General features: G+C 43.2%; 2 pseudogenes; one reads left to right on the top strand and one right to left on the bottom strand.

The window, feature by feature from the left end:
* Positions 1 to 302: 302 nt before the first annotated feature.
* Positions 303 to 1190, bottom strand: LOC133393122 (uncharacterized; annotated as a pseudogene).
* A 336-nt stretch (positions 1191 to 1526) lies between these two features.
* LOC133393121 (uncharacterized) lies at positions 1527 to 2827 on the top strand (annotated as a pseudogene).
* Positions 2828 to 9210: the final 6383 nt, after the last annotated feature.

The raw sequence follows: 9210 nt of genomic DNA, 5'->3' as shown, positions 1-9210 counted from the left end.
GTTTAAAATACGGTCGAGTAAAATACGTATGTTTGTCAATGATAATAAAAGGTCAAGGCTAAGTATGTAGAGAGAAAAAAAAAATAAATAAATAAAAATAAAACATAGTCCCCCGATCCTGTTAGTATACGATCGTCAGCAATTGACGTCGCATTCCAGCTAGCACCACAAGGAGGTAGGATTCGGAGTTCCAAGATAGCGGTTGCATAATAATACATCCGCTTCCTGGCATTAGCTAGCCAGCTGGAAAGAGCTCGATGAATTTAAAGTGTTTAAAAATACGAAGAACAATATGTTAATACTTACTCAAACTCCTGAACTGATTGGATGGCACGCAAGATGGTAATGAAATTGTTGGGCTGGGCTCGCTTAAGCTGGTACTCGCGTATATATTCTATTAATGCTCCCCGGTTTGTGCCTTTATCATCTCGTGCTCATACCCTTTTCCGTCTAATCCGATGTAGACACGCCAACCATCCGTCACAATTGTCGTTCCGGGGGCCACATTGTTCATTATAATGCCCTGCAAGTTGCCAGCGTCGCGTTTCTGAACCAGCTCCAGAAAAATCTCTTTTGTCTCCCGACAAATACCACCGACCAGCCAAACCTGGTTGTTGTCCGCGATCCGTCCTCTGTGGTACTTCCGTTTGGTAATGACGGACTCGTCGATCTCCACAGTGAGCCCTTCGCCTCCGATCTGTTTTCGGTGGGTTTCCACATATTCAGCGCTTATTTCACGGAGTATTTTGAACCATTTTAGAATGGCTGTCTTACCTACAATCAGATAAAAATAAAACAAAACAAAAAATTAATCAAAACCGACTGATTGAAAAAAATACTAAAAATAAATTACCGGCTGCACATTCAGCTTCCGCAACCATCCGCGTCGTATTTCGAGACCACTCGAAGGTTATCTCCATCAACTGGGATAGAGACAGCCTCGAATTTTTGAAAATACTATCCGTGCGGACAGTACATTCCCAGCCGGTGCAGCTCGATGTAGGCTTGCAAATCCATTTGCAAGCATTGGAGCACTTGGTTACCTTCAGCTTCATTTGTCTCTTGCACTTGCTGCATTGTAGCGTTGGCGGCAAGAGTTCCGCTTCCTGCAAAAGACGAACCAACCCTTCCTCATCCGCGGTTAGCTTCTTCAGGTCACTGGAATTTTAGACTGCTGCAAATATATCCATGGTAAATGGTTTGTCCTGAAAATAAAACTTTCAAAAAGAGAGAATCTTTAATCTGTACACCACTTTATTGATCAAAACATTCAACTACATACGGAGCAATATTTTCCCGCGCGATCTACACTTCCACACATAACCGATTTTACTCATTCGTAAGTACAATACATTTAAACACACTCAACCGATATCGACGATTGATTGTGTGGTTTGTGAAGTAGTGATGTCCTGCTCGACCCGCACCAACCGGATTGGAGACATCCGGAAGCAACTCGGAGTCGTTCGAAACGACCCGTAAGATTCAAGGAGGTTCAGTAGGTGCAACGATTCCGGAAATCCGGTATGTGCAAGACAGCAGTCTCGATTCCGACACGTTGGTGCATTTCGGGTCGGGTCAAGGTAGGTTCAATACTCGACCATAAATCGCTGCACCTTATGCGCAGCGCTGCATTATTATGCGCTGTAATCGATTTCGATTCGCGGGTGTAACGAGTTCGGGTCGACCCGAATGATGAGTAGGTGACAAGCGACTTCGACCCGTTCAAAAATTCGAGGCTGTCTCTATCCCAGTTGATGGAGATAACCTTCGAGTGGTCTCGAAATTCGACGCGGATGGTTGCGGAAGCTGAATGTGCAGCCGGTAATTTATTTTTAGTATTTTTTTCAATCAGTCGGTTTTGATTATTTTTTTGTTTTGTTTTATTTTTATCTGATTGTAGGTAAGACAGCCATTCTAAAATGGTTCAAAATACTCCGTGAAATAAGCGCTGAATATGTGGAAACCCACCGAAAACAGATCGGAGGCGAAGGGCTCACTGTGGAGATCGACGAGTCCGTCATTACCAAACGGAAGTACCACAGAGGACGGATCGCGGACAACAACCAGGTTTGGCTGGTCGGTGGTATTTGTCGGGAGACAAAAGAGATTTTTCTGGAGCTGGTTCAGAAACGCGACGCTGGCAACTTGCAGGGCATTATAATGAACAATGTGGCCCCCGGAACGACAATTGTGACGGATGGTTGACGTGTCTACATCGGATTAGACGGAAAAGGGTATGAGCACGAGATGATAAAGGCACAAACCGGGGAGCATTAATAGAATATATACTTGAGTACCAGCTTAAGCGAGCCCAGCCCAACAATTTCATTACCATCTTGCGTGCCATCCAATCAGTTCAGGAGTTTGAGTAAGTATTAACATATTGTTCTTCGTATTTTTAAACACTTTAAATTCATCGAGCTCTTTCCAGCTGGCTAGCTAATGCCAGGAAGCGGATGTATTATTATGCAACCGCTATCTTGGAACTCCGAATCCTACCTCCTTGTGGTGCTAGCTGGAATGCGACGTCAATTGCTGACGATCGTATACTAACAGGATCGGGGGACTATGTTTTATTTTTATTTATTTATTTTTTTTTCTCTCTACATACTTAGCCTTGACCTTTTATTATCATTGACAAACATACGTATTTTACTCGACCGTATTTTAAACAATAATTATTGGACTAAAGGAACACACTCTTAAAACTATCATCAGGACGATCACATGTTGGTACTAACCACTCCCCTTCGAACAGTCCTTTCCTATTCAGTTGGGCTCTTGTTCGTAAAACACTGACCTTCCACAACAGTGCTTAATGCCCGCTGTGGCCTGCGAGCTTTAAAAATTTTAATCGGTTTCTGATTGCTTTGGCTTCTTTGATGTCGGATGCATGGACGTTAACTACAATGATGAAGACGATTACTTTGCATTGACACAAACATATAAAATCCTTTATTCCCTAATTATAAATGAATAGCACGGGCCCGTTAGTCCTATTTGCCTTAGCTCAGCCGCACGAATGAGAATACTCACTACATGTGCGCTGTAGGTTAGATCTCCCTCTTTTTTGCACTATCTCTCTCTCTCAACCGTCTGGTCAGCGACCTGTAACTCACGCACATCCTTCCACGCACACATCATACGGAAGCCGTCGACTGCTATCGCTGAGTGGCACACGCAGATGGACAGAATGGCTAAGTTCGATCGGACCACAACAGCTTCTCTGTTCTTCAATGAAGGAAAATAAGTTGATTGTTATGCACTAAACTAGTTTTCCAAACAACATGCTCGTCATGACTGACTATCCTGATGTGGGTAATCAATAGCTTAATTACATTGATAAATCGATTAGTGGTACAGGCATACCATTAGTGACAACAGTTATGTCCAAAACGGAAAAAGAGAAGTAAAAACACCTAACTATTTTGATTTTTTTTTTCATGAATCAGACTAACCAAACCTTTTTGCAAGCTAGTTCCATTTCTCACACAACAATTTTGGTAGATGATACAACACCTTCTGTTAAGACGGAAGCACTTTTACCGTATCCATCACGACAACGCAGCACTTTCTTTCTTTTTGGCTTAACGACGCGAACATGTCGACCTGTACAGGCTTTCGAAACTGATTTGGTACCACGCAGCCGGATAGTTGATCCTTGCTACGGGGGGACAGACCGTACGAGGTTTGAACCCATGACAGGCATGTCATTAGGTCGTACGAATTGATGACTGTATCACGGGACCGCACAGCGTTGCACTTTCTTCCTATTTATATCGTAACAAATAAATAATTGTTATGCTTTATTTCCGCTACAGCCGACAAACGTGGTCATGCTGACGTTATATATAAATGCTTACAAGACTTATTCGTATCACCTAACCGGATAGTCAATCACTGGTTGGTGTGTGCTTCAGTGGTGCAAAAAAACATTAACTCTATCTTATCGTTGCACCGAAAGGTGCATGGTTGCGCCGAAAAGAATATAGCCATACCCTTCTACGCTCTCCTTTATACAGAACTGAGGCACCAAGGCACCCTGCGAGGCTGGTCACGGTCTTGATCATCATAATGCAAAACCCATGAATTGCACTCATTCAATACAAAGACGATCTATAGCTTAAACATATTTTGCCATATTTTATTGTTAATAATTGAAATAATAACAGATGTTGAACATGAAGAAAGTATAATAACATTTGAGTGAACACACAAATAACAATTATCATTACTTATCATTACACTTGCCTTGTTCATATTCAATTCAAATATCACTACTTCTTATAAGAGATAGGGTTTAAAAAACTAAAAGTTACAGGTATCTTATAAACATACTTAGTGAGAACATAACGATAAATGGTACATGGTAGCAGCAATTCCTATTTACTTTTTGTGCACGTGCACCAGAATCCAGGGATGGACGCAACATGTTTCAGCGGCATACGGCTGGCCAGATCCTTAACGAACAGTCGCGAGATCAGATGGGCCGCCGGCTTCGTCATATCTGGCGGCATCTTAAACTGCAGCTTCATGATTTTATAGTACGTTTCCTCATACGTGGTCGCCAAAACCGGGACCTTACCGCACAGCAGCTTGTACGCCAGCACGCCCAAATTCGATAGATCGACAGTTTTTATGTGCGGCTGACCATGCACTATCTCGGGCGACAAATAGTCGAGCGAAACGCACGGCGTCGTACCGGAACAGGGTCGGCTCATACACGGACCAACCGAAATCGACTATCTTCAGATCACCACCGTGCCCCAGCTGCAAGTTTTCCGGATGATGTCACGATGTATCACGTTGCGCTCGTGCTGCGATGAATAAGTGTGTTACTTTATAGCATGCAAAGGACAGCGGCGAAACACGACGGCCGACGCATGCTCCGGATCATCTTAAGCGGTGCATTCGAGCATGGGGTGTGGATGCGAATGATCAACCACGAGCTTACTGAAGCCGTATGGCGCGTCGGACATGGCTGTTTGCGCTGGCTGAGACATGTTGTAAAGATGCCAGACTCGTGCCCCAACAGCAAGGTGTTCGAAAGCGGCACTCAGTTCGGTACTAGAAGCAAGGAAGCACAGCGAGTTCGATGGCTAGATCAGGTGAAGTAAAACCTCGAAGATCGAGTGCCTACATCGATGGGAAGCTGCAGCTAGCGACCAGGCATTCCTATCAAGAGAGAGATGGAGAGGGAGAAAACCAAAATGAAACAATGTATAAGCAGTATTTTTTTTGCACTCAAATGCCATTGGTCTGTCTATGAATTGGGTTTGAACATATCACAATTCATTACTGAGCATATTTTTTCATTCAGTTCATACGTTCGTTACGTTCGTCAGAAGTGTAAGAGTGTTGACTATGATTGATTGACCATTGAACGATTGAAGAGGCTTATGAAACCGATATAAACGGATAGACCGATTTATGTACTTCAATTTCTAAAAAATAAATAAATAAATAAATAAATAAATAAATCAATTAAACGAGATACTCCTACTGATGAAAAATATAAAATGCATAAAAAGGAAAGAAATGAGTGGTGAGGGTTTTCGATGATAAAATATTACAAAATATCTGCTCAACCGAGCACTAGCAACGGAACACCAATGTATGATGCACCCGGCACTCCGGCGAGGGGCCAAGCGCATCCGATTTTAGTCAGCACTAACCAGCCAGTGAGCCGTTCTGCCATCCAATCAGCCAGCCAGACAACCAGGCAGGGAAATTACATCATCATATTTACACATTATCGTTTTGTTCACATTATGCAACTGCATCGTCTAAAACACATTGTTAGCGGAACCTAGGAACAATCATTTATATGCACATTATGAAGAATGCGGAAGCGAATACATCGGGCCAAAAACAAAAAAAAGGAGAACATCGTAGCTGAGAAATTTCCTTTCAACGCAATCACTGATTTCTTACCTATTTGCACTTTAGTGATATTTTTTTGCTACCGAAAAATACACAAAACACACAGTTTTTAAAACAATATTTGTACACTATTTTATTCAGCAAAGAATTCACTCCAGCACTGGTATCAATCTTACTTAATGTTTACACACCACACAAAAACAAAGGACCTACTATAACGTACAAAGTTCGACACCTTTAAACGAAACTAGTTCATCACATTTACACTGTATTTTGTACACTTGTATAAATACTTTCAAAGTATTCAATACAGAAACCGATGCTCATGATTTAGTTGCATAAAACTAATGCAATCACACTTAAAACATACATATATATACATACATACAGGCACAATCACTACACAAAATCACTACAGCACTTCGCCGATCGAGATCTGCACACAACACAACACGTCCACAAAGCGTTCAGCTTCTCCGATGTCGCCTCATTCAAAGCACCAGGGCCAACTGCGACCAATCGACTCGGTGGCATCACATCCAAGTCAGTATCCGCAATGAGACCTCCCTTTCGAGGCAACAGTCATTCGATCGTTCGTCTGGCATTAGCTGAAACTAAAGAAAAAAAAAACGTATGCTTGTAGTTATAATCCAACTCACCCGTGCATTAGAAGCATTTTCACGGCGACAAAGACTGTCGGTAACGTTTGCTGGATCTTGCTGTGCGCTTGCCAATTGAGTGCACATTTCTCATTGCCCATTACGTGGACATCAAGGTGGCCATTATACTGCCCGGCGACGACGGCTCCTTAAATATAGCGGATGAGCGCGTGGCTCGCCACCGATGGAGATATGTCGCGGCAGAAGGTGTACCACACTTTTATCGGCACGTCGTGCTGGATGACGCCGGAGGAGATGGAGCGGGACCACGGATACGGCTTCTAGTCGTTCGGCATTACCACGATCGAGATGGCGACCGGAACTGCGCCGTACCACAACTACCCGCAGATGAAGGTGATGATGCTGACGTTGCAGAAGGATCAGTCCACGATCGATACCGGGGCGGACAAGAAGGGCCTGTACCAGGCGTGCGGCAAGACGTTTCGCAAAATGATCACCAAATGCTTGTAAAAGGAATTGTCCAAGCGTCCAACGGCGAGCGAGCTTTGCATGCTTTGTAACTATAAAAAAAAAACAAAGGTTAACAAAAAAAATAGACTCGAGGAGTTTTTGATACCGTGCGAATTACGTTCATTATCAACTTACCTTGTTTGCCATGATCGAACATCGTGTAGTTTAATTGCTGGCATTCTTTCTTTCCTCTTTCTAACGATCACCGGCTCAACACGGTTGCACAACAGCTGCATAGAAAACACCGCTTTAATTGATTTAATATTACAATTATTGGCTATGCTTTACTTACCCTAAACTGCTTTCAGGCGTGCGAAGTCGATTCTACCGCCAATTATAATTTTTCGGCTGTTTATTTTACACATTACACACAACATTTTCATCACCGATGTCGCCTTTTTTTAATCATTCGCCGTTGTACATCGTGAGAGCTATCGTTCGGTTCAAAATGTAAACAAACTTTATTTTTTGAATATTTGACAGATTGCATGCATGATCAACCGCACACTATCTCGTTTTTCTTGTCAGGGCTGCTTCGATTGCCATAGGGGGGGCCTTAAAAAATCTTTTACCAAAATCTTTTACCGGGTTCGCTTTTCGGTAGGGCTGAGTCGCTTGTCAGCATACGATACAAATGTATGAAGCTGACAAAAGCGCAATCCGAAGACATACTCACATTTATCTGCCGCGTGAACCGCTCGTGCGTCGACTACCAGTTTTCGTCCATGAGTGAGAATCAGTGTTTGACGCTCGTGTGTGGATTAAAGGCTGAGGCTGATTCAGACATCCGCACACGACTTCTCGCACGCATCGAGGAACGAATGGACGTTACTTTGGAGGATCTTGCAGCAGAGTTCCTGCGGATAAAGAGCCTGAAGGTTGACAGCGCGATGATTGGAACGGAGTCGCGTGAACGAGTCCTTGCAGTGCACGGTGCATGTATGCAGTCGAACCAGCGGTACCATTGATCGGGCACGCAACCAGCTAATCTCCGGGAGCAGAAATCGAGTGATTCCGGAGCATCGGCGAAACCATCGAAACCCTGCTGGTTATGCGGTAAGCTTCATTGGTCCAGACCCAAATAACCAAATCGTCCTTAACCCACTGTAAAACCACTTCAAACCCACGTGGGTTTGTGATGGTCGATTCAGTCGTTAACCCACCAAATTTTAGAACAATCGGAGCTGCCAGTTCCGATCCGATGTATTTATCTTGCCCACCCTTAACCCACCTTTTCCAAAAATGCTTTGAGGAAAAGTTTGGTCAAGAGTTGGCTAAGGTCAATATGCTGAACAGGATTTCAACTCTTCGATTGATTACATTCATTGACTTACATCACTGCACTTAAACTTCCGCAATATTATTAGTCTATAAACTATGCACTGACCAGCGAAATGGAAGAGTTCGATCGCAAGTAAACAAACACACATATACACATATTACACATGAATGTTTTACAACAAACCAACTTAAACACACACGTTTAATTGCTTCCTTTGCACAATTAAATAACATTTTAACACAGGTGAAACATGTTGAGCAAATAAATTGCCCGTGCATAAAAAACTAACTTCAACCACATTGAAGTGGCTGCTTCTGTGGCCGTGTGGCTTAACCCACCAAACTGATAGTTTTTTATCTTTGTTTGATGGAACTGGATTTTTAGTCCAAGAAATTGGTGGCGTTTTCGGTATCTTGGTTATATGGGGAGACTGCAAGTTCAAATCGCATAAGTGCTCCGATTGTGGAAAAATCGGTCATCGGGAAGGGTTTTGCCGCACATCAGGACCTAGAAGACGACAGCGCAACTTTCGAAAGCACTGGCAGGAAACATCACGTGTTGTAACTGTAAATATATGCAGGGTTAACGACAGACGAAAATACGTCAACCTGACCATGTGTGGACAACACGTGAGCTTGCAGCTGGGCACTGGATCAGACATAACAGTCATCAGTCGCTCGTTGTGGCAACAACTGGGCAAACCATCGTTAGTTCCGGCAGAGGTCAACGCTAGGGCAGCATCGGGTGAGAAGCTTAACGTAAAAGTCGCTTTCGCATATCGCTCAGTATATTTTCTTGAAAATCGCGCTGTTTATCACACTATTTTTCGGTTTCTGTATAATCACAGTATTTTAGAACACCGTTCGTATATCGTGCATTAGTGCGTTTATCTCTGTGACCCAAAAACTCGCG

The sequence above is a fragment of the Anopheles gambiae genome, chromosome 3 (genome assembly GCF_943734735.2).
Source record: "Anopheles gambiae chromosome 3, idAnoGambNW_F1_1, whole genome shotgun sequence".
NCBI lineage: Eukaryota > Metazoa > Arthropoda > Insecta > Diptera > Culicidae > Anopheles > Anopheles gambiae.
Note: the sequence above shows the minus strand (reverse complement) of the source record. Positions and strands in the feature narration are given on the sequence as shown.